The 25,924-nt window shown below is 45.3% G+C and overlaps 1 long non-coding RNA gene across 1 annotated transcript; it reads left to right on the top strand.

Annotated features, from left to right (window-relative positions):
• Positions 1 to 14,732: 14,732 nt before the first annotated feature.
• On the top strand, positions 14,733 to 17,131 carry LOC135229556 (uncharacterized). The gene is made up of 3 exons (XR_010320244.1): positions 14,733 to 15,354; positions 15,395 to 15,721; positions 15,762 to 17,131. It is a non-coding gene; the product is annotated as an uncharacterized LOC135229556 (long non-coding RNA).
• The last annotated feature ends 8,793 nt before the right edge of the window (positions 17,132 to 25,924 follow it).

The raw sequence follows: 25,924 nt of genomic DNA on the forward strand, positions 1-25,924 counted from the left end.
TTGGTTGTTGTTAGGCGGTTAGGGTTATTGGTTGTTAGGGGGTTAGGGTTGTTTGCTGTTAGGGGGTTAGGGTTGTTTGTTGTTACGGGGTTAGTGTTCTTTGTTATTACGGGGATAGGATTTTTTGTTGTTACGGGGTTAGTGTAGTTTCTTGTTATAGAGTTAGTGTTGTTTGTTGTTAGTGGGTTAGGGTTCTTTGTTGTTTGGTTACGGTTGTTTTTTGTTAGGGGGTTAGGGTTGTTTGTTGTTAGGGGGTTAGTGTTGTTTGTTCTTAGGGCGTTAGTGTTGGTTGTTGTTAGTAGGTTAGTGTTTTTTGTTCTTAGTGGGTTAGTGCTGTTTGGGGTTAGGGAGTTAGTGTTGTTGGTTGTTAGGGGTTAGTGTTGTTTGTTGTTAGGGGTTTAGGTTTGTTTCTTGTTGGGGTTTAGTGTTGTTTGTTGTTAGGGTGTTAGTGTAGTTTGTGGTTAGGGGGTTAGTGTTGTTGGTTGTTAGGGGGTTAGTGTAGTTTGTGGTTAGGGGTTTAGTGTTGTTTGTTGTTCGGTGTTTAGAGTTTTTTGTTCTTAGGGGCTTAGGGTTGTTTGTTGTTAGGGGATTAGGGTTGTTTCCTGTTAGGGGGTTAGTGTTGTTTGTTTTTAGGGGGTAAGTGTTGGTTGCTGTTAGGGGGTTAGTGTTCTTTGTTTTTACTGGGTTATTGCTGTTTGTGGTTAGGAGGTTAGTGTAGTTGGTTGTTAGGGAGTTAGGGTTCTTTGTTGTTAGGGGGTTAGTGTTTGTTGTTACAGTGTTGGTGTTGATAGTTGTTAGGGGGTTCGTTTTGTTTGGTTTTAGAGGTTCAGGGTTGTTGGTTGTTAGTGTGTTAGTGTTGTTTGTTGTTAGGGGCTTAGGGGTGTGTGTTCTTACGGGGTTAGGGTATTTTTGGTTACGAGGTTAGGGTAGTTTCCTGTTAGGGGGTTAGTGTTGTTTGTTTTTAGTGGCTTAGGGTTGTTTGTTGTTAGGGGGTTAGGTTAGTTTGATGTTAGGGGGTTAGTGTTGTTTGTTGTTAGGGGTTTAGTGTTGTTTGTTGTTAGGGGCTTAGGGTGGTTTGTTGTTAGGGGTTTAGTGTTCTTTCTTGTTAGGGGGTTAGTGTTGGTTCTTGCTAAGGGGTTAGTGTTGTTTGTTGTTACGGGGAAAGTGTTGGTTGTTGTTAGGGGGTTAGTGTTTTTTGTTTTGATTGGGTTAGTGCTGTTTGTGGTTAGGGGGTTAGTGTTGTTGGTTTTTAGCGTGTTAGGGTTGTTTGTTGTTAGTGCATTAGGGTTTTTTGTTGTTAGGGGTTAGTGTTGTTTGTTATTAGGGATTTAGGGTTATTGGTTGTTAGGCGGTTAGTGTTGTTTGTTGTTAGCTGGTTAATGTTGTTTGTTGTTAGTAAGTTAGGGTTGTTTGTTGTTACGGGGTTAGGGTAATTTGTTGTTACGGGGTTAGTGTTTGTTCTTAGTGGGTTAGTGTTGTTTGCTGTTTGATTATGTTGTTCGTTGTTAAGGCGTTAGGGATGTTTCTTGTTCAGGGTTAGGGTTGTTTGTTGTTAAGGGCTTAGTGTTGTTTGTTGTTAGGGGGTTAGTGTTGTTTGTTGTTCGGGGGTTAGTTTTGTTTGTTATTAGTGGTTTAGGGTTGTTTGTTGTTAGGGGGTTAGGGTTCTTGTTCTAAGGGGGTTACTGTTGTTTTTTGTTGCGGGTTAGTGTTGTTTGTTCTTAGGGTGTTAGTGTTCTTTGTTGTTATGATGTTAGGGTTGGTTGTGGTTAGGGTGTTAGTGTTGTTTCTTGTTAAGTGTTTAGCATTCTTTGTTTTTAGGCGTTTAGAGTTGTTTCTTGGGGTTTAGTGGAGTTTGTTGTTAGGGTTTTCGTGTTGTTTGTTGTTAGGGGGTTAGTGTTGGTTGTTGTTGGGGGTTAGTGTTGCTTTTATTCAGGAGGTTAGTGTTTGTTGTTGTTAGAGGGTTAGTGTTGTTTGTTGTTAGGGGTTTAAAACACACTGCCTAGAGAAATCCTAGCAAAGCCCTATGTTTCCCCAAAGAAATGTATGTCCATTTCAGTTCTTCGCCAGCAACGGAGCTCAGAGGCAACGTCAGATTGTGTGTATCTCAGTGAGAGAAAGAACACTGTGACTTCCCCCGTTCCTCTGACGAAAGCAGTTAGAGGGAGAAAAGCGTCCTTTGCTTTCGCTTTCCCGCAATGAGCTCGGCAGATCTGCCCTTCGCAAAGGGCCGTTATCCCCCGGAAAACTGCCTCGTGGTAGCCCTGTTCTGGAAGTGGAACGAGTATGCAGTGTTAGCGTTCAGCTAATGTGAAGGCTCGCTTTGGCCCAGGGCAAACGAAGCGCCGGGGGAAGTCTTAGCAGAGCCCGGCGCCTTTCCACGGTTCAAAGCGTGGAACTGCAGACTCTAGTGCAAAGAGGAGAGCGCACAGGCAACAGCAGCCCGCACGTTTCTCAGTGAAAGGGAGAACTCCCTGACTTCATCCAGTCCTCTGAGCAAAGCAGGCAGAGGGAGAGAAACTTTCTTTCCTTCCTCTTTCCTGCAACGAATTCCTCATTTGCTCTTGCAAACGCAGGGCTTCTTCTGAGAAACTACGTCACCGTGCAGGGATCCCTCCAGAGGAGCAACGACATAGTTTTAGCTGGAAGGGCTTGGGAAAGCAGCCGGGGAGAAAAGGCCTCTTGCTATTCTCTTTTCTTTCTGCCTGAATGCGGTCAATTCGCACTTGCCAAAGCAAGGTTTCCCAGCACAAACTAGAAAGCAGCAGCTCTCTCCTGGCAGAGGAAATCCCATTCAGTGCTGCCCCGGCGAGATAGTGTTGCTACAGTGAGCCCCAGGGAAAACACACTGCCTAGAGAAATCCTAGCAAAGCCCTGTGTTTCCCCACAGGAATGCATGTCAGTTTCAGTTCTTTGCCAGCAACGGAGCTCAGAGGCAACGTCAGATTGTGTGTATCTCAGTGAGAGAAAGAACACTGTGACTTTCCCCGTTCCTCTGACGAAAGCGGTTAGAGGGAGAAAAGCGTCCTTTGCTTTCGCTTTCCCGCAATGAGCTCGGCAGATATGCCCTTCGCGAAGGGCCGTTATCCCCCGGAACTGCAGACTCTTTTGCAAAGAAGAGAGCGCACAGGCAACAGCAGCCCGCACGTTTCTCAGTGAAAGGGAGAACTCCCTGACTTCATCCAGTCCTCTGAGCAAAGCAGGCAGAGGGAGAGAAACTTTCTTTCCTTCCTCTTTCCTGCAACGAATTGCTCCTTTGCTCTTGCAAACGCAGGGCTTCTTCTGAAAACCTACTTCGCGGTACAGGGATCCTTCCAGAGGAGCAACGACATAGTTTTAGCTGGAAGGGCTTGGGAAAGCAGCCGGGCAGAAAAGGCCTCTTGCTATTCTCTTTTCTTTCTAACGCAAACCCTAACGCAAACCCTAACCCATAACACCAAAACCTAACCTAAACCTTAACACTATCCCTCACCCTAACTCTAACACTAACCCGAAACCTAATCATAAACCTAACCCTAACTCTGAACCAAACTTAACCATGACCAGAACCACAATGCCTAACCGAAACCCTCACCCAAACCCTAACCCTAAACTACACCTCTAAACCCTAACACCTTACCATAACCATAATCCTAACTCTACCCAACCCTAACCATAAACCTAACACTCACCCCAACCACAATGCCTAACACAAATCGTAACCCTAACTGTTACACTTAACCCTAACCTAAAATCTAACCCTAACCCTAAAACTAAACAGAACCCGTAAACTTAACGCTAACCCTAAACTTAAACTTAACACTAACCTGAAAACGAACCCAAACCTTAGCCATATCCCTAACCCTCACCCTACTTTACTTCACCCTATCCCTAACCTAAAGCTAACCCTAACTTTAACCCTAATCCAACCCCTAAACCTAACCCTAACCTTAACCTTGGCCCATCTGTAACCCTAAACCTAACCCTTATAATAACTCTGACACTAACCCTTGCCCGAAACCTAATTCTAATCCTAACCCTGACCCTAACCCTAACCTAACCTTAACCCTAACTTTAAGCCTACCATAAACTTAACCTAAACCTAACCCCTAACCCAACTCTAACCCTAAACCTAGCCCCAACCCTAACCGTAACAGTTACGCAAAACCCTCACCTTAACTGTAAACGTAAATCTAACTCTTACCGTAACCCTAAACTTAACCCTAATTATAACCCTATCCTAAACCTAACTGAAACACTAACCACTAACCCTAACTCTAACCCTAATGCTTAGCCTAAACCTAACCTTAACCCTAAACCTAACCTTAACCACTAACCCTAACTCTAATCCTAACCCGAAACCAAACCCTCACACTTAACCAAAATTTCAACCTAACCATAACCCTAAACCTACCCTAACTTCATTCAAACCCTAACCCTAAGCTAAACTAACACTAAACCTAACCCTAAACCTAAATCTAAATCTAACCCTGAATCTAACCTGAACTCTAAACCAAAACCCTAAACCTGACCCTAACCTTAATCCAAACACCTACCCCAACCCTAACCCTCATCCTTAACCTAAATTCCACCCTAAACCTAAACCTAAAGCACTATCACCATACTCTAGCCCTAACTCTAAACCTAACCTAACTCTAACCCTAAACATTACTGTAACACCCAAAAACATCAGCTTAATGTAAACATAACACTAATCCTCACACGAAACCCTAACCCTTTCCCTAACCCTAACCCTATCCCTCATCCTAACCCTAAACCTGACATAAACCTAACTCTTACCCTAACCTTCAACTTAACCTTAACTCTACCCTAACCTTAACCGTAAACCTAACAATAACTCTAAACCTGACCTTAACCCTAACCCTAAACCCTAGCACTAACTCTAAACCTAACCCTAACCTAGCCTTACACTTTACCGTAAACCTAGTCTTAACCCTAACCTGACCGCTACCTTAACCCTAACCTAAACCTAACCCTAACACTAACCTTAACCCTAAATCTAACATTAACCCTGAACCCCACTATTAACTGAAACTTCACCATGACCCTAACTCTAACCCTAACCATAACAATTACCCTAAACCCTCACCTTAACTGTAAACCTAAACCTAACCCTCACCATATCCCCAACCCTCACCCTAACCCCTAACTATATTCCTAACCCTAAACCTAATGCTATCCCTAACCCTAACTGTAACCCTAACACGAACAGTAACCCTAATCTAACACTAACCCTAACATTAACCCTAAACTTAAACCTACCCTAACCATAAACCTAAAACTAGCAGCCTAAACCTAACGTCTAACACTAACCCTAATCCTAACCCTAACCCTAACCCTAACTCTCACCCTTAACCTAAACTTCACACTAACCCTAAACCTAAAACTAACCCTAACACTAAACATAACCCCTAACCCTAAACTGGACCCTAAATCTAACCATAACACTAACCTGAACACAAACCCAAACTCTAGCCCTAACCCTAAAAGTAACCCTCAGCCTATGCTAAACTTCAACCAAATCCTACCCCTAACCATAACCGTAAACGTAAACCTAGCCCAAACCCTAACCTTAAACCTAACTCTAACCGTAAAGCTAGTCCATCTGTAACCCTAAACCTAAGCCTTACAATAGCTCTGAACCTAACCCTAATCCTAAGCCCAACAATAGACCTAATCCTAAACCTAACCCGAACTCTAAACTTGACCCTAAAGAGAACACTAACTCTAACCCTAAACCAGGACTTAAACCTAAAACTTACCCTGCACCTAACCCTAAACCTAACCCTAACTCTAACTCTAACCCTAATCCTAACACTTGTCCTAAAACCTAACCTTAACTGCAATACTAACTGTAACCCTCACCTAACCCCTAACCGTACCCCCAAAAGCTAACCCTAATGCTATCCCTAACCCTAACCCTAACACTCACCTGAAAACCTAAGCCCTAACGATAACCCTAACCCTAACCCAAAACCTAACCCCTAGCACCAAAGCCTAACCCTAACTCTAACACTAACCCGAAACCTAATCATAAAACTAACCCTAACCCTAAACCAAACCTAACCATGACCAGAACCACAATGCCTAACCGGAACCCTCACCCAAGCCCTAACCCAAAACTACTCCTCTAATCCCTAACACCTTACCATAACCATAATCCTAACCCTACCCAACCCTAATCCTAAACCTAATCCTCACACCAACCACAATGCCTAACACAAACCGTAAACCTAACCCTAAACTGAACCCTCACTCTTAACCAAAATTCACCCTAACCATGACCCTAAACCTCCCCTAACTTCAGCCAAACCCTAACCTTAACCAAAAATAAAACTAAACTTAAACCTAACCCTAAATGTAAACCTAACCCTAACCCGGACCATAACCTGAACCCTAACCCCTAACCCTAACCCTCACGCTTAACATAAACTTCACCCTAACTCTAACCCTAAAACTAAATATAACACTAAATCTCCGCCTAACCCTGACCCTAACCCTAATCCTAACCATAAACCTAACCCAAACCTGAACCTAACTCTAACCCTAACCCTAATCCTAACCCTAAAACTTACCCTACACACTCAGCTTAAATGGAAACCTAGAACTAACCCTCACCCTAACATCTAAACCTAACCCCAACCCTTAACCTAACCCTATCTCTAACCTTAACCTAGCCCTAAACCTAACAATGACTTAACCCTAACATGTACTCTAAACCTAAGCATAAACCTAAACTTAACCCTAAACCTAATCCTAACCTTAACCCTAACCCTAACACCTAACGCTAACGTGAGCTCAACACTCGCCCTTAACTTTAAATGCACCCTAACACTAACCCTAAACTGAACCCTAACCCTAACCCTAAACCTAAGCCTAAACCTGACCCTAGCATTAACCCAAACACGTAAACCTGACCCTAATACTAACCCTAAATCTAACCCTAACCTTAACGCAAACACGTAACGCTAACACTAGTCCTAACCCTCATCCTTAAAGTATGCTTCACCCTAAACGTAAGCCTAAGCCTAACCTGAAACTAAACCTAACCCTAAACTATCCCCTCAGTCTAGCCCTAACCCTAAACCTAACCCTAACCCTAACTCTAACCATACCCCTAACCATAACACTCTAAAACATCAGCTAAACTGTAAACCTAACACTAACCATCACATGAATCGCTAACCCTTTCCCTAATCCTACCCCTATCCCTAATGCTAACCTTAACCTTGACCTAATCCTAACCCTTACCCTAACCCTAAACTTAACACTAACCTTAACTCGAACTTAACCCTAACCCTCACAATAACTCTAAACCTGACCCTAACCCTAAGCCTAAACCCTAGCACTAACTCTAACTCTAACCCTAACCCTAACCCTAACCTAGCCCTACCCTTTACCGTAAACCTAGCCTAAACCCTAACCTTACCCCTACCTTCAACCTAACCCTGACACTAACCTTAAGCATAACTCTAACCTTAACCCTAACCCTGACTATTAACTGAAACTTCACCCTAACCATAAGCCTAACTCTAACTCTAACCCTAACCATAACAATTACCCTAAACCTTCACCTTCAATGTAAACCTAAACCTAACCCTTAACCGTATCCCCAACCCTAAACCTAATGCTATCTATCCCTCACATTATCCCTAACCCTAACCCGAAGACGAACAGTAACCCTAATCTAACGCTAACTCTGTTAACCCTAAACTTAACCCTTCCCTAACCATAAACCTAACCCTAACACCCTAAACCTAAACTCTAACCCTAACTAGAATCCAAACCCTAATGCAAACCCTTATCCTAACCCTCACCCTTAACCTAAACTTCACACTAACCCTAAACCTAAACCTAATCTGAACATAACCACTAACCCTAACCTGAACCCTAAACCTAACCTTAGCACTAACATGAACACAAACCCAAAGTCTAGCCCTAACCCTAAAAATAACCCTCACCCTATCCTAAACTTCATCCAAACCCTAACGCTAACCTTAGTCCTAAACCTAAACCTAAACCTAACCCAACCCCTAACATTAAATCTAACTCTAACCATAATGCTAGTCCACCTGTAACCCTAAACCTAACCCTTAAAATACCCCTCAACCTAACCCTAAACCTAATCCTAACCCTAGACCTAATCCTAACCCTAACCCGAACTCTAACCTTGACCCTAAATAGAACACTAACTCTACCCCTAAACCTGAAACTAAAGCTAAATCTTACCCTACACCTAACCCTAAACGTAAACCTACCCCTAACTCTATGTCTAACGATAATCGGGACACTTATCCTAAACCCTCGCCTTAAATGTAAAACTAACCGTAACACTCACTCTAACCCCTAACGGTATCCCACAACCCTTACCCTAATGCTATCCCTAACCCTAACACTAACCTGAACACCTAAGCCCTAATGATAACCCTAACCCTAACCCCAAACCTAACCCATAACACCAAAACCTAACCCTAACCTTAAAGGTAGCTCTCACCCTAACTCTAACTCTAACACTAACCCGAAACCTAATCATAAACCTAACCCTAACCCTAAACCAATCCTAACCATCACCAGAACCACAATGCCTAACCGGAACCCTCACCCAAACCCTAACCCTAAACTACACCTCTAACACCTAACACCTTACCGTAACCATAATCCTAACCCTACCCAACCCTAACCCTAAACCTAAACCTCACCCCAACCACAACGCCTAACACAAAACGTAACCCTAACCCTAACTGTAACACTAAACTTAACCCTAACCTTAAACATAACCCTAACCCTAAAACTAAACAGAACCCGTAAACTTAACCCTAACACGAAACACAACCTTAACACGAACCTGAAAACTAACCCAAACCTTAGCCATAACCTTAACCCTAACCCTCACCCTAACTTAAACTTCACCCTATCCCTAACCTAAAGCTCACCCTAATTCTAATTATGTTTAGTTTTAGGGCTAGGGTTAGGGTGAAGTTTATGTTAACCTAATTCTAAACCTATCCCTACCCCTAAACCTAACCCTAACCTTAACCTTGGCCCACCTGTAACCCTAAAACTAACCCTTACAATAACTCGGACCCGAACCCTCACCCTAAACCTAATCCTAATCCTAACCCTGACCATAACCCTAACCTAACCTTAACCCTAACTTTAACCCTACGATAAACTCAAACCTAACCCTAACCCCGAACAATAACTCTAACCAAAATTTCACCCTACCCATAACCCTAAACCTACCCTAACTTCATTCAAATCCTAACCCTAACCAAAACTAAAGCTAACCCTAAACCTAACGCAAACCCTAACCCTGACCCTAACCTGAACCCTTACCCCTAACCCTAACCCTAACCCTCACGCTTAACATAAACTTCACCCTAACCCTAGCCCTAAAACTAAACATAATACTAAATCTCCCCAACCCTGACCCTAACCCTAATCCTAACCATATACCTAACCCTAACCTTAAACATAATCCTAACCCTGACCCTAAATCTATTTCTAACCCTAATCCTAACCCTAAAACTTACCCTACACACTCAGCTTAAATGGAAACCTAGCACTAACCCTCACACTAACATCTAAACCTAAACCCTACCCTTAACCTAATCTTATCTCTAACCTTTACCTAGCCCTAAACCTAACCATGACTTAACCGTAACACTTACCCTAACCCTAAAACTAATCTTAACCCTAATCCTAATCCTAACCTTAACCCTAACCCTAACCCCTAACACTAACCCTAAGCTCAACCCTCACACTTAACTTAAACTGCACCCTGACCCTAACCTTAAACTAAACCCTAACCCTAAAGCTAACCCTAACATTAACCCAAACACCAAAACCTAACCCTGACACTAACACTAACCCTAAACTTAACCCTAACCTGATCCTAACCTTAACCCAAACACCTAACTCTAATATTTACCCTTACGCTAATCTTAACTTTCACCCTATACATAAGCAGAACCCTAAAATTAAACCTAACCCTAAATATCCCCTCAGTCTAGCCCTAACCCTAACTCTAACTCTAACCCTGACCCTAACCGTAACACTGTAAAACATCAGCTTAACTGTAAATCTAACACTAACCCTCACACGAACCCTAACCCTTTCCCTAAACCTAACCCTATCCCTAACCCTAACCCTAACCCTGACCTAAACATAACCCTTACCCTAACCCTAAACTTAACCCTAACCTTAACTCTACCCTAACCCTAACACTAACAAAAACTCTAAACCTGACCCGAACCCTACCCCTAAACCCTAGCACTAACTCTAACTCTACACCTAATCCTAACCCTAACCTAGACGTACCCTTGACCGTAAACCTAGCCTTAACCCTAACCTTACCCCTATCCTATCCCTAACCCTAAACCTAACCCTAACACTAATCTTAATCCTAACTCTAACCTTAACCCTAACCCTTACCTAACCCTCACTATTAACTGAAAATTCACCCTAACCCTAACCCTAACTCTAACTCTAACCCTAACCATAACACTTACCCTAAACCCTCACCTTAACTGTAAACCTAACACTAAACCTCACCCGAACCCCTAACCGAATCCCCAACCCTAAACCTGCCGCTATCCCTAAACTTATCCCTAACCCTAACCCAAACACGAACAGTAACACTAATCTAATACTAACCCTTACATTAACCCTAAACTTAACCCTACCCTAACCATAAACCTAACCCTAACACCCTAAACGTAAACTCTAACACTAAGTATAATCCTCACCGTAATCCTAACCCTTACCTTGACCCTCACTATGAACCTAAACATCACTCTAACCCTGAACCTAAACCTAACACTAACCCTAAACGTAACTCCTAACACTAACTCGAACCCTAAAACTAACCTTAACACTAACCTGAACACAAAATCAAACTTCAGCCCTAATCATAAGAATAACCCTCACCCCGTCCTAAGGTTCATCCAACACTAACCCTAACCTTCACCCTAAACCTAAACCTAACCCAAACCCTAACCTTAAACCAAACTCTAACCATAACACTACTCCACCTGTAACCCTAAAACTAAGCCTTACATTAGCCCTGAACCTAACCCTAGACCTAACCCTAATCCTAACCCTAACCCTAACTCTAAGCTTGATCCTAAATAGAACACTAACTCTAATTCTAAACCTGAACCTAAACCGAAATCTTACCCTACACCTAACCCTAACCCTGAACCTAACCCTAACTCTAACCCTAAGAATAACACTTACCCTAAACCCTCACCTTAACTGTAAAACTAACCGCAACCCTCACCCTAACCCCTAACCGTATCCCCCAACCCTAACCCTAATGCTATTCCTAACCCTAACACTAACCTGAACCCCTAAGCCCTAACGATAACCCTAACCCCTAACCCAAACCCTAACCCCTAACACCAAAGCCTAACCCAAACCTTAACCCTAAGTCTCACCCTAACTCTAACTCTAACATTAACCTGAAACCTAATAATAAACCTAACCCTAACCCTAAACCAAACCTAACCATGACCAGAACCACAATGACTAACCGGAACCCTCACCCAAACCCTAACCCTAAACTAAAACTCTAACCCTTAACACCTTACCATAACCATAATCCTAACCCTACCCAACCCGAACCCTAAACCTAACCCTCACCCAAACGACAAAGACTAGCACAAACCGTGACCCTAATCCTAACCATAACACTAAACTTAACCCTAACCTAAAATTTAACCCTAACCCTAAAACTAAAAAGAACCCGTAAACTTAACCCTAACCCTAAACATAACCTTAACACTAACCTGAAACCAAACTCAAACCTTAACCATAACCCTAAAACTAACCCTCAGCCTATCTTAAACTTCACCCTATCCCTAAGCTAAAGCTCACCCTAACTTTAACCCTAACCCTACCCCTAAATCAAACCCTAAACTTAACCTTGGCCCACCTGTAGTACCCTAAACCTAACCCTTACAATAACTCTGACCCTAACCCTCACCCTTACCCTAACCCTAACTGTAACCCTCACCCTTAACCTAAACTTCACACTAACCCTAAATCTAAACATAACCCTACCCCCAAACATAACCCCTAACCCTAATCCAAACGCTAAACCTAACCTTAACACTAACCTGAACACGAACCCAAACTCTAGACCTAACCTTAAAAATAACACTCACCATATCGTAAACTTCATCCAAACCCTAACCCTAAATCTAAACCTAACCCAAACCCTAAACTTAAACTTTAATCATAACGCTAGTCCACCTGTAACCCTAAACCTAACCCTTACAATAGCCCTGAACCTAACAATAACCCTTACCCAAAACCCTAACCCAAATCCTAAACCGAAGCCTAACGTGAACCCAAACCCGAACCCTAAACACAAACCATATCACTAGCCCTAGCCCTAGGCCCTAGCCCAAGTCCTAGCCCTAGCCCTAGCCCTAACCCTAACACTAACTCGAACCCTAAAACCTAACCCTAAACATTAACCCTAACCCTGAACACTAACCCTAACACTAACCGCTAACCCTAAACCCAAACCCTAACCCTGAACACTAACCCTAACACTAACTGCTAACCCTAAACCCTAACCCTAACCCTAAACCCTAACACTAACCCTAACACTAACCATGAACCCTAACCCTAAACTCTAACCATCAGCCTAACCCAAAACCCTAACCCTAACCCTAAACTCTAGCCCTAAAACCCTAGCCCTAGACCTAGCCCTAACACCAAGCCCTAGCCCTAGCCCTAACCCTAACCCTAACCTCTAACCTCTAAAACTAACCCTAGCCCTAACCCTAAACCCTAAATCCTAACCCTAAACCCAAACCCTAAACCTAACCCTGACTCTAACCCCTAACCCTGACCCAGACCCTGACCCTAAACCGTGACAATGACCCTAAACCCTGACCATGACCCTAACCCTGACCGTGACCCTAACCCTGACCCTAAACTCTGACCCTGACACTAAACACTGACTCTGACCCTGACCCTAAACTCTATCACTAAACACTAAACCCTAACCCCTAGCCCTAACACATAGCCCTAACCTTACCCCAACCCTAATCCTAAACCCTAAACCCTAACCATAAAAACAAACCCTAAACCTAACCCTGACCCTAACCCCTGACCCTGACCCTGACCCTGACCCTAAACCCTGACCATAAACCCTGACCCTGACACTAAAAACTGACCCTGACCCTAAACTCGAACACTAAACCCTAAAACCTAACCTTAACCCCTAAACCCGATCCCGAACCATAACCCTAACACTAAACTAAACCCTAAACCCTAACCTGTGTAGGGAGTGAGGAGGTGGGAGGGACTAGGCTGGGCACTGTGAAGGGAGTCAGGAGGTGGGAGAGACCATGCAGGGCCCTGTATAGAGAGTGAGAGACCAGGCAGGGCACTGTATAGGGAGTAAGATGGTGGGACAAAAGAGACAGAAACCTGTGTAGGGAGTGAAGAGCTGAGAGACCAGACAGAGACCTTTGTAGGGAGTGAGGAGGTGGGTGAGACCAGGCAGGGCCCTGAGTAGGGAGAGAGGAGATGGAAGAGACCAGGCAGGGACAGGTGTAGGAAGTGAGGAGGTGGGAGGGACCAGGAAGGGCCCTGTGTAAGGAGTGAGGATGTGGAAGAGAACAGGCAGAGAACTCTGTAGGGAGTAAGGAGGTGGGACAGACCAGGCAGAGACCTTTACAGGGATGGAGGAGGTGGGAGAGAAAAGGCGGGGCCCTGAGTAGGGAGTGAGGGGCTGGGAGCAACCAGGCACGGCCATGTCTAGGGAGTGAGGAGGTGGGAGAGGTCAGGCAGGGACCTGAGTAGGGAGTTAGGCCTTAGGAGAGACCAGGCAGAGACCTGCATAGGGAGTGAGGAGGTGAGAGAGACCAGGTAGGATGCTGTGTAAAGAGTGAGGATGTAGGAGAGACCAGGCAGGGCCCTGTGTAAGGAGTGATGAGGTGGGAGAGACGAAGCAGGGACCTGTGTAGGGAGTGAGGAGGTGGGAGAGAATAGGCAGAAACCTGTGTAGGGATTGAGAAGATGGTAGAGAGCAGGCAGGGCCCTGTGTAGGGAGTGAAGAGGTGGGAGAACCATTCAGAGACCTGCATAGGGAGTGAGGAGATGGGAGAGACCAGGAAGGGCCCTCTGTAGGGAGTGAGTTGGCCAGAGATCAGGCATGTCCCTGTATGGAGTAAGGATATGGGAGAGACCAGGCAGGGCCCTGTGCAGGGAGTTAGGAGGTGGGAGAGAACAGGCAGAGAAGAGTGTAGGGAGTGAGGAGGTGGGACAGACCAGGCAGGGCTCTGTGCATAGAGAAGATGGGAGACACCAGACAGGGCCCTGTGTAGGGAGTGAAGAAGAGGGAGACCCAGGCAGAGTCCTGCTTAGGGAGTGAGGAGATGGGAGAGACCAGGCAGAGCCAAGTATAGGGAGTGAGGAGATGGGAGAGACCAGGCAGGCCCTGTGTAAGGAGTGATGAGGTGGGAGAGACCAAGCAGGACCCTGTGCAGGGTGTGAGGGGGAGGGAGCATCCAGGCAGGGCCCTGTGGAGGGAGTGAGGTGTTGGGAGAGACCACACAGGTCCTGTGTAGGGAGTGAGAATGTGCCAGAGATCAGGCAGGGCCCTGTGTAGAGAGTGAGGAGGTGGCAGAGAAGAGACAGAGACATATGTAGGGAGTAAGCAGAAGGGAGACACCAGGCAGGGCCCTCTGTAGGGAGTGAGGAGGAGGGACATACCAGGCAGGGCCCTGTGTAAGGAGTGAGGAGGTGGGAGAATCCAGGCAGACACCTGTGTAGGGAGTGAGGAGCTGGAAGAGACCAGGCAGGGACCTGTGTAGGTCCTGAGGAGGTGGGAGAGGCCAGGCAGCGTCCTGTGTAGGGAGTGAGAAGGTGGGAGAGACCAGGCAGGGCCCTATGTTGGGAGTGAGGATGCGGGAGAGAAGAGGCAGAGATGTGGGAGAGACCAGGCAAAGACCTGTGAAGGGACTGAGGAGGTGGGAGAGACCTGGCAGGGCCCAGTGTAGGGAGTGAGTATCTTGGAGAGAAGAGGCAGAGACCTGTGTAGGGATTGAGAAGAAGGAGAGACCAGGCCGGGCCCTGTGTAGGGAGTGAGGAGGTGGGAGAGGCCAGGCAGAGCCCTGTGTAGGGAGTGAGGTGTTAGGAGAGACCAGGCAGGGCCCTGTGTAGGGAGTGATGAGGTGAGAGAGACCAGGTAGGACCCTGTGTACAGAGTGAGGATGTGGAAGAGAACAGGCAAGGCTGTGTGTAGGAAGTAAGGTGGTGGAGATACCAGTCAGGGACCTGTGTAGGGATTGAGGAAGTGGGAGAGACCAGGCAGGACCCTGTGTAGGGAGTGAGGAGGTGGGAGAGACCATCAGGGCCCTGTGTAGGGAGTGAGGAGGTGATAGAGAACAGGTAAGGCCCTGCATACACAGTGAGGAGTTGGGAGAGACCACCCAGATACCTGAGTAGGGAGTCAGGATGTGGGAGAGATCAGGCAGAGCCCTGTGTAGGAAGTGAGGTGTTAGGAGAGACCAGGCAGGGCCCTGTGTAGGGAGTGAGGAGGTGGGAGAGACCAGGTAGGACCCTGTGTACAGAGTGAGGATGTGGAAGAGAACAGGCAAGGCTGTGTGTAGGAAGTAAGGTGGTGGAGATACCAGTCAGGGACCTGTGTAGGGATTGAGGAAGTGGGAGAGACCAGGCAGGACCCTGTGTAGGGAGTGAGGAGGTGGGAGAGACCATCAGGGCCCTGTGTAGGGAGTGAGGAGGTGATAGAGAACAGGTAAGGCCCTGCATACACAGTGAGGAGTTGGGAGAGACCACCCAGATACCTGAGTAGGGAGTCAGGATGTGGGAGAGATCAGGCAGAGCCCTGTGTAGGAAGTGAGGTGTTAGGAGAGACCAGGCAGGGCCCTGTGTAGGGAGTGAGGAGGTGGGAGAGACCAGGTAGGACCCTGTGTACAGAGTGAGGATGTGGAAGAGACCAGGCAGGTCTGTGTGTAGGGAGTAAGGAAGTGGAGATGCCAGGCAGGGCCCTGTGTAGGGAGTGAGGATGTAGGAGAGATCATCAGGGCCCTGTGCAGGAAGTGAGCAGATGGGATACACCAGGCAGGGCCCTGTATAGGGAGTGAGGAGATGGGAGAGAACAAGCACAGCCCTGTGTAGGAAGTGAGAAGAAGGGAGATAACAGCCAGAAACACAGTGCAGGGACTGAGGAGGTGGGAGAGGTAAGGCAGAGCCCTGCGTAGGGAGTGAGGAGGTGGGATTGACTAGGCAGGACCCTGGGTAGGGTGTGAGGAGGTGGGAGATTCCAGGCAGGGCCCTTTGTAGGGAGTGAGGTGTTGGGAGAGACCAGGCAGAGTCCTGTGTAGGGAGTGAGGATTTGGGAGAGACCAGGCAGGGCCCTGTGTATGGCCTGAGGAGGTTAGAAATACCAGGCAGGGCCCTGAGTAGGGAGTGAGGAAGTGGGAGAGAAGAGGCAGGGCCCTGTCTAGGGATTGAAGAGGTGGGAGAGAACAGGCAGAGACCCTTGTAGGGAATGGGGAGGTGGGAGAACCATGCAGAGACCTGTGTAGGGATGGAGAAGGTGCGAGGGACCAGTTAGGGCCCTGTGTGTGCAGTCAGGATGTGAGAGAGAGGAGGCAGGGCCCTGTGTGAATTGAGGATGTGGGAGAGGCCAGTCAGGGCCCTGTTTAGGGAGTGAGGAGGTGGGAGAGATCATCAGGGCCCTGTAAAGGGAGTGAGGAGGTGAGAGAGGCCAGTCAGGGACCTGTGTAGGGAGTGAGGAGGTGGGAGAGACCAGGCAGAGACCTGCATAGGGAGTGAGGAGGTGAGAGAGACCAGGTAGGATGCTGTATAAAGAGTGAGGATGTAGGAGAGACTAGCCAGAGCCCTGTGCAGGGAGTAAGGAGGTGGAGAGACCAGGCAGGGTCCTGTTTAGGGAGTGAGGAGGTGGGAGAGATCATCAGGGCCCTGTAAAGGGAGTGAGGAGGTGGGAGAGACCACCCAGATACCTGTGTAGGGACTGAGGAGGTGGGAGAGAAAAGACAGAGCCCTGTGTAGGGAGTGAGGAGGTGGGAGATACCAGGCAGGGCCCTGTGTAGGGAGTGAGGAGGTGGCAGGGAGCAGTCAGAGACCTGTGTAGGGAGTGAGGAGGTGGCAGAGACCAGGCAGGGCCCTGTCTAGGGAGTGAGGAGTTGGAAGAGACCAGGCAGAGACCTGTGTACTGAGTCAGGAGGTGGGAAAGAACAGGCAGGACTGTGTTTAGCAAGTGAGGGGGTGAGAGAGAATAGGCAGAAACTTGTGTAGGGAGTGAGAAGATGGAAGACAGCAGGCAGGGCCCTGTGTAGGGAGTGAAGAGGTGGGAGAAACATTCAGAGACCTGAATAGGGAGTGAGGAGTTGGGAGAGACCAGGCAGGGCTCTGTGCAGGGAGTGAGGAGGCCAGAGATCAGGCAAGTCCCTTTGTATGGAGTAAGGATGTGGGAGAGACCAGGCAGGGCCCTGTGCAGGGAGTGAGGAGGTAGGAGAGATCAGGCAGGGACTGGTGTAGGGAGTGAGGAGGTGGGAGAGACCAGGCAGGGCTCCGTGTAGGAAGTGAGGAAGTGGGAAAGAACAGGCAGAAAGCTGTGTATGGAGTGAGAAGATGGGAGACACTAGCCAGGGCCCTGTGTAGGGAGTGAAGAGGTGGGAGAACAAGGCAGAGTCCTGCATAGAGAGTGAGGAGGTGGGAGAGGACAGGCAGAGCCCTGCTTAGGGAGTGAGGATGTGGGAGAGACAAAGCAGGGCTCTTTGTAAGGAGTGATGAGGTGGGAGAGACTAGGCAGGACCCTGCTAGGGGTTATTGATATTGTAAGGGTTAGGTTTAGGGTTAGGGTAGGGGTAAGGTTAGGGTTAAGGCTAGCTTTACTGTAAAGGGTGGGGCCAGGTTAGGGTTAGGGTTAGGTTTAGAGTTCGAGTTAGATCTAGGGTTTAGGGTTAGGGTTAGGGTCCGGTTTAGAGTTATTGTTAGGTTTAGGGTAGAGTTAAGGTTAGCGTTAAGTTTAGGGTTAGGGTAAGGATTAAGTTTAGGTCAGGGTTAGGGTTAGGACGAGTGATAGGGTTAGGGAAAGGGTTAGGGGTTTGTGTGAGGCTTAGTGTTACATTTACAGTTAAGCTGATGTTTTAGGGTGTTACTACCAGGGTTTACCAGGGTTAGGGTTAGAGTTAGGGTTAGGGCGAGAGTTAGAGGATAGTTTAGGGTTAGGTGTAATTTTAGGGTTAGGGTTAGGCTTAGGTTTAGGGTGAAGTTTAGGTTAAGGATGAGGGTTAGGATTAGGCTTTGGTGTTTAGGTTAAGGTTAGGGTTAGGCTTAGTGTTAGGTTTAGCGTTAAGTGTTTGGGTTAATGTTAGGGTCAGGTTTAAGGTTAGGTTTAGGGTTAGGGTTAGTGTTTGGTTTAGGGTTAGGGTTAGGGTGAAGTTTAAGTTAAGGGTGAGTGTTGAGCTTAGGGTTAGTGTTGGGGTTAGGGTTAGGGTTAAGGTTAGAATTAAGTTTAGGGTTAAGGTCAGGTTTAGAGTTAGGGTAAGTGTTAGGGTTAAGTCATAGTTAGGTTTAGGACTAGTTTTTAGTTAGAGATAGGGTTGGGTTCAGGGTTGGGGTTAGGTTTAGATGTTAGGGTGAGGGATAGTGCTAGGTTTCCATTCAAACTGCGTGTGTAGGGTAAGTTTTAGGGTTAAAGTTAGAGTTAGAGTCAGGGTTAGGTTTAAGTTTAGTGTTGGGATTATGTTTATGGTTAGGGTCAGGGTTGGGGAGATTTAGTGTTTAGGGTTACAGTGAATTTATGTTCTGCGAGAGGGTTAGGGTTAGGGGTTTGGGTTCAGGTTAGAGTCAGGGTTAGGGTTAGGTTTAGGGTTAGGGTTAGGTTTAGTGTTAGTGTTAGTTTTGCTTAGGGTTAGGGTTTGAATGAAGTTAGGGTAGGCTTAGTGTTATGCTTAGGGTGAAATTTTGGTTAAGGGTTCGGGTTCGGCTTAGGCTTAGGGTTAGAGTTAGGGTCAGTGGTTAGGGTTAGGTTTAGGGTTAAGGTTAGGTTTAGGCTAAGGATTAGCGTTAGAGTTACGGTTAAGGGTTAGCATTTCAGTTAGGTTTAGGTTAGGGTTATAATTAGGGTTAAGTTTAGGGTTAGGGTAAGAGTTAGAGTTACATTTACAGTTAAGATGAGGATTTTGGGAAAGTGTTACAGTTAAGATTAGGGTTAGGGCTAGGGTTAGGGTTAGAGTTAGGGTTAAGGGTTAGGGTTAGGTTTAAGATTATGGTAGGCTTAAAGATAGGGTTAAGGTTAGGTTAGGGTTAGGGTCAGGGTTAGGATTAGAATTAGGTTTAGGGCGAGGATTAGGGTCAGAGTTATTGTAAGGGTTAGGTTTAGGGTTACAGGTGGGCCAAGGTTAAGGTGAGGGTTAGGTTTAGGGGTAGGGTTAGGGTTAAAGTCAGGGTGAGTTTTAGGTTAGGGATAGGGTGAAGTTTAAGACAGGGTGAGGGTTAGGGTTATGGCTAAGGTTTGGGCTTGTTTTCAGGTTAGTGTTAAGGTTATGTTCAGGGTTAGGGTTAAGTTCATGGGTTGTGTTTAGTTTTAGGGTTAGGGTTAGATTTAAGGTTAGGGTTAAGTTTAGTGTTACGGTTAGGGTAAGGGTTATGGTTGTGTTAGGCGTTGTGGTTGGGGTGAGGGTTAGGTTTAGGGTTAGGGTTGGGTAGGGTTTGGATTATGGTTATGGTAAAGTGTTAGAGTTAGAGGTGTAGTTTAGGATTAGGTTTTGGGTGAGGGTTCCGGTTAGACCTTGTGTTTCTGGTCATGGTTAGGTTTGGTTTAGGGTTAGGGTTAGGTTCATGATTAGGTTTCGGGTTAGTGTTAGAGTTAGGGTGAGAGTTAGGGTTAAGGTTTTTGCTAGGCTTTGGTGTTAGGGTTAGGGTTTGTGTTAGGGTTAGGTTTATCATTAGGGCTCAGGGGTTTCAGGTTAGTGTTAGGGTTAGGGTTAGGGATAGCATTAGGGTTAGCGTTGTGGGATACGGTTAGGGGTTAGGGTGAGGGTTAAGGTTAGTTTTACAGTTAAGGTGAGGGTTTAGGGTAAGTGTTATGATTAGGGTTAGAGTTAGAGTGAGGGTTAGGTTTAGGGTTAGGGTTAAGTGTAGGGTAAGATTTAGGTTTAGGTCCAAGTTGAGGGTTAGACTTAGTGTTCTATTTAGGGTCAAGGTTAGAGTTAGGGTTAGGGTTAGGATTAGGTCTAGGTTTAGGATTAGGATTAAGTTTAGGGTTAGGTTCAGGGCTATTGTAAGTGTTCAGTTTAGGGTTACAGATGGACTAGCGTTATTCTTAGAGTTAGGTTTGAGGTTAGGGTTTGGGTTAGGTCTAGGTTTAGGGTTAAGGTTATGGTTAGTGTTTGGATGAAGTTCAGGATAGGGTGAGGGTTATTTTTCTGGTGAGGGCTAGGGTTTGGGTTTGTGTTCAGGTTAGTGTTAAGGATAGGTTTAGGGTTCGGTTAGGGTTAGGCGTTATGTCTAGGGTCAGCGTTAGGTTAGGTTTAGGGTTAGTGTGAAGTTTAGGTTAAGGGTGAGGGTTATGATAAGGGTTAGGATTATAGACGGTGTTAGACGTTAGGTTTAGGGTGTTAGGGTTAGGTTTATGGTTAGGGTAGATTTAAGTTTAGGTTTAATATTAGGGTTAGGGTTAGATTTGGGTTACTGTTCGTATTAGGGTTAGGGTTAGGGATAAGTTTGGGGATAGCGTCAGGTTTAGGGTTGGGGATACGGTTAAGGATTAGGGTGAGGGTTAGGGTTAGGTTTACAGTTAAGGCGAGGGTTTAGGGTCATTGTTATGGTTAGGGCTCGAGTTAGATTTAGGCGTAGGGTTAGGGTGATGTTTCAGTTAATAGTCACGTTAGAGTTAAAGTTAGAGTAGGGTCAAGTTTAGTGTTCGGGTTAGGTATGGAGTTAGGGTTCGGGTAGGGGTAAGGTTAGGGTTAAGGCTAGGTTTACGATAAAGGGCAGGGCTAAGTTAGTGTTAGGTTTAGAGTTAGAGTTAGTGCTAGGGTTTGGGGTTATGCTTATGGTCAGGTTTAAAGTTATTGTTAGGCTTTGTTAGGGGGTTAGGGTTGTGTTTGTTACGGGGTTACGATTGTATTTTCGGGGTTTAGAGTTGTGCTTGTTAGGGGCTTAGGGTTGTTTTCGTGAGGGGGTTAGGGTTGTTCGTTGTTTGGGGGTTAGGGTTGTTTGTTGTTTGGGGGTTAGGTTTGATTGTTGTTAGGGGGTTAAGGTTGTTTGTTGTTAGGGGTATAGTGTTGTTTGTTGTTAGGGGTTCAGGGTTGTTTGTTGTTAGGGGGTTAGTGTTGTTTGTTGTTAGGGTGTTAGGGTTGTTTGTTGTTAGTGGGTTAGGGTTGTTTGTTGTTAGGGAGTTAGGGTTGATTTTTGTTAGGGGGTTAGTGTTGTTTCTGGTCGGGGGTTAATGTTTGTTAGGGCGTTAGTTTTGTTTGTTGTTAGTGGGTTAGGGATGTTTGTTGTTAAGGGGTTAGTGTTGTTTGTTGTTAGGGGGTTAGGATTTTTTTTTGTAAGAGGGTTAGTGTTGTGTGTTGTTAGGGGGTTAGTGTTGTTTGTGGATGGGGGTTAGTGTTGTTGGTTGTTATGGGGTTAGGGTTGTTTGTTGATAGGTGGTTACTTTTGTTGTTAGGGGTTTTGGGTTGTTGGATTTTAGGGGTTGAAGGTTGTTTGTTGTTAGAGACTTAGGGTTGTTTGTTGTTAGGGGGTTAGTGTTGTTTGTTGTTAGTGGGTTAGTGTTGTTTGTTGTTAGGGGTTCAGAGTTTTTTCTTGTTAGGGGGTTAGAGTTGTTTGTTGTTAGAGGATTTGGGTTCTTTCTTGTTGGGGGTTAGAGTTGTTTGTTTTTAGGGGATAAGTGTTGGTTGTTGTTAGGGGGTTAGTATTTTTTTTTATTTTTACTGGGTTAGTGCTGTTGGTGGTTACGGGGTCAGTGTTGTTGGTTGTATAGGGGGTTAGGGTTGTTTGTTGTTAGGGGGTTAGGGTTGTTTCTTGTTGTACTTTAGTGGTTTTTGTTGTTAGGATGTTAGTGTTGTTTGTGGTTAGGGGTTTACTGTTGTTGGTTGTTAGGGGGTTAGGGTTGTTTGTTGTTAGGGGTTTAGGGTAGTTTGTTTTAAGGGGTTAGTGTTGTTTGTTGTTAGGTTGTTAGGATTGTTGTTAGGGTGTTAGTGGTGTTTGTTAGGGGGTTAGTGTTTTTTGTTGTTAGGGGGTTAGTGTTGTTTCTTGTTAGAGAGTTAGTTTTCTTTGTTGTTAGGGGATTAGGGTTGTATGTAGTTAGTGGGTTAGAGTTGTTTGTTGTTGGGGGTTAGGGTTGTTTGTTGTTAGGGGGTTAGGGTTGTTGTTAGGGGGTTAGTGCTTTTTGTATTTAGGGGTTTCGGGTTGTTTCTTGTTGGGGTTTAGTGGTTTTTGTTGTTAGGGTTTTAGTGTTGTTTGTTGTTAGGGGTTTAGGGTTGTTTGTTGTTAGGGGTTTAAGGTTGTTTGTTGTTAGGAGGTTAGGGTTGTTTGTTGTTACGGGGTTAGGTTAGTTTCTTGTTAGGGGTTTAGTGTTGTTTGTTGTTAGGGGGTTAGTGTTTGTTGTTAGGGGTTTAGGGTTGTTTCTTGTTGGGGTTTAGTAGTTTTTGTTGTTAGGGTGTTAGTGTTGTTTGTTGTTAGGGGGTTAGTGTTGTTTGTTCTTACGGGGTTAGTGTTGTTTGTGGTTAGGGTGTTAGTGTTGTTTGTGGTTAGGGGGTTAGTGTTGTTGGTTGTCAGGGGGTTAGGATTGTTTGTTGTTAGGCGTTTAGGGGTGTTTGTTGTTAGGTGGTTAAGGTTGTTTGTTGTTAGGAGGTCAGGGTTGTTTGTTGTTACGGGGTTAGGTTAGTTTCTTGTTAGGGGTTTAGTGTTGTTTGTTGTTAGGGGGTTAGTGTTTGTTGTTTGGGGGTTAGGGTTGTTTGTTGTTACGGGGTTAGTGTTGTTTGATGTTAGGGGTTAGGGTTTTTTGTTGTTAGGGGGTTAGTGTTGTTTGCTGTTAGGGTGTTAGGGTTGTTTGTTGTTAGTGGGTTAGGGTTGTTTGTTGTTAGTGGGTTAGTGTTTTTGGTTTTTAGGGGTTAGGGTTGTTTATTGTTTGGGGGTTAGTGTTGTTTGTTGTTAGGAGGTTAGTGTTTGTTGTTAGGGGTTTAGTGTTGTTTCTTGTTGGGGTTTAGTGGTTTTTGTTGTTAGGGTGTTAGTGTTGTTTGTTGTTAGGGGTTTAGGGTTCTTTCTTGTTAGGGGTTTAGGGTTGTTTGTTGTTAGGAGGTTAGGGTTGTTTGTTGTTACGGAGTTATGTTAGTTTCTTGTTAGGGGTTTAGTGTGGTTTGTTGCTAGGGGGTTAGTGTTTGTTGTTAGGGGTTTAGGATTGTTTCTTGTTGGGGTTTAGTAGTTTTTGTTGTTAGGCTCTTAGTGTTGTTTGTTGTTAGGGTGTTAGTGTTGTTTGTTGTTAGGGGGTTAGTGTTGTTTGTTGTTAGGGGGTTAGTGTTGTTTGTTGTTAGGGTGTGAGGGTTGTTTGTTGTTAGTTGGTTAGTTTAGTTTGCTGTTAGTGGGTTAGTGTTTTTGGTTTTTAGGGGTTAGGGTTGTTTGTTGTTTGGGGGCTAGTGTTGTTTGTTGTTAGGGTGTAAGGGTTGTTTGTTGTTAGGGTGTTAGTGTTCTTTGATGTTAGGGGTTTAGGGTTGTTTGTTGTTAGGGGGTTAGGGTTGTTTGTTGTTAGGGGTTAGGGTTGTTTGTTGTTACGGGGTTAGGGTAGGTTCTTGTTAGGGGGTTAGTGTTGTTTGTTGTTGGTGGGTTAGGGTTGTTTGCTGTTTGGTTAGGGTTGTGTGTTGTTAGGGGGTTAGTGTTGTTTGTTGTTAGCAGTTTAGGGTTGTTTCTTGTTGGGGTTTAGTGGTTTTTGTTGTTAGGGTGTTAGTGTTGTTTGTGGTTAGGGGGTTAGTGTTGTTGGTTGTTAGGGGGATAGGATTGTTTGTTGTTAGGGGGTTAGGGTTGTTTGTTGTTTGGGGGTTAGGGTTGTTTGTTTTTACGGGGTTAGTGTTGTTTGATGTTAGGGGTTTGGGTTGTTTGTTGTTTGGGGGTTAGGGTTGTTTCTTGTTGCAGGTTTAGTTTTGTTTGTTGTTACGGGGTTAGGGTAGTTTCTTGTGAGGGGTTTAGTGGTTTTTGTTGTTAGGGTATTATTGTTGTTTGTTGTTAGCGGTTTAGTGTTGTTTCTTGTTGGGGTTTAGATGTTTTTGTTGTTAGGGTGTTAGTGTTGTTTGTGGTTAGGGGGTTAGTGTTGTTGTTTGTTAGGGGGTTAGGGTTGTTTGTTGTTAGAAGGATAGGGTTGTTTGTTGTTATGGGTTTAGTGTTGTTTGTTGTTAGGGGTTTAAGGTTGTTTGTTGTTAGGGGTATAGTGTAGTTTATTTTTAGGGGGTTAGTGTTGTTTGTTGTTAGGTTGTTAGGATTGTTGTTAGGGGGTTAGTGGTGTTTGTTGTTAGGGGGTTAGTGTTTTTTGTTGTTAGGGGGTTCGTGTTGTTTCTTGTTAGAGTGTTAGGGTTCTTTCTTGTTAGGGGCTTAGGGTTGTTTGTTGTTAGTGGGTTAGAGTAGTTTCTTGTTGGGGGTTAGGGTTGTTTGTTGTTAGGGGGTTAGGGTTGTTGTTAGGTGGTTAGTGTTGTTTCTATTTAGGAGTTTGGGGTTGTTTCTTGTTGAGGTTTAGTGGTTTTTGTTGTTAGGCTCTTAGTGTTGTTTGTTGTTAGGGTGTTAGTGTTGTTTGTTGTTAGGGGGTTAGTGTTGTTTGATGTTAGGGATTTAGTGTTGTTTGTTGTTAGGGGGTTAGTGTTGTTTGTTGTTAGGCTGTTAGGGTTGTTTGTTGTTAGTGGGTTAGTGTTTTTGGTTTTTAGGGGTTAGGGTAGTTTCTTGTTAGGGGGTTAGTGTTGTTTGTTGTTAGTGGGTTAGTGGTGTTTGTTGTCAGGGGTTCAGAGTTGTTTGTTGTTAGGGGGTTAGAGTTGTTTGTTGTTAGAGAATTTGGGTTCTTTCTTGTTAGGGGGTTAGTGCTGTTTGTTTTCAGGGGATACGTAGTGGTTGTTCTTAGGGGGTTAGTGTTTTATGTTTTTACTGGGTTAGTGCTGTTGGTGGTTAGGGGGTTAGTGTTGTTGGTTGTTTAGGGGGTTAGGGTTGTTTGTTGTTAGGGGGTTAGGGTTGTTTGTTGTTAGGGGGTTAGTGTTGTTTGTTGTTAGGTGTTTACGGTTGTTCGTTGTTAGGGGGTTAGGGTTGTTTGTTGTTTCGGGTTTAAGGTAGTTTCTTGTTAGGGGTTTAGTGTTGTTTGCTGTTAGTCGGTTAGGGTTGTTTGTTGTTTGGTTAGGGTTGTTTGTTGCTAGGGGGTTAGGGATGGTTGTTGTTAGGGTGTTAGTGTTGTTTCTTGTTAGGAGGTTAGTGTTACTTGTTGTTAGGTGTTTAGGGTTGTTTCTTGTTGTGGTTTAGTGGGTTTTGTTGTTAGGGTGTTAGTGTTTTTGCTTAGGGGGTTAGTACTGTTGGTTGTTAGGGGGTTAGGGTTCTATGTTGTTAGGGGTTAGGGTTGTTTGTTGTTACGGGGTTAGGGTAGTTACTTGTTAGGGGGTTAGTGTTGTTTGTTGTTAGTGGGTTAGTGTTGTTTGTTGTCTGGTTAGGGTTGTGTGTTCTTAGGGGGTTAGTGTTGTTTGTTGTTAGGGGTTTAGGGTTGCTTCTTGTTCGGGTTTAGTGGTTCTTGTTGTTAGGGTGTTAGTGTTGTTTGTGGTTAGGGGGTTAGTGTTGTTGGTTGTTAGGGGGATAGGATTGTTTGTTGTTAGGGGGTTAGGGCTCTTTGTTGTTTGGGGGTTAGGGTTGTTTGTTTTTACGGGGTTAGTGTTGTTTGATGTTAGGG

Source organism: Loxodonta africana, unplaced genomic scaffold (assembly GCF_030014295.1).
Source record: "Loxodonta africana isolate mLoxAfr1 unplaced genomic scaffold, mLoxAfr1.hap2 scaffold_383, whole genome shotgun sequence".
Classification (NCBI taxonomy): Eukaryota; Metazoa; Chordata; class Mammalia; order Proboscidea; family Elephantidae; genus Loxodonta; species Loxodonta africana.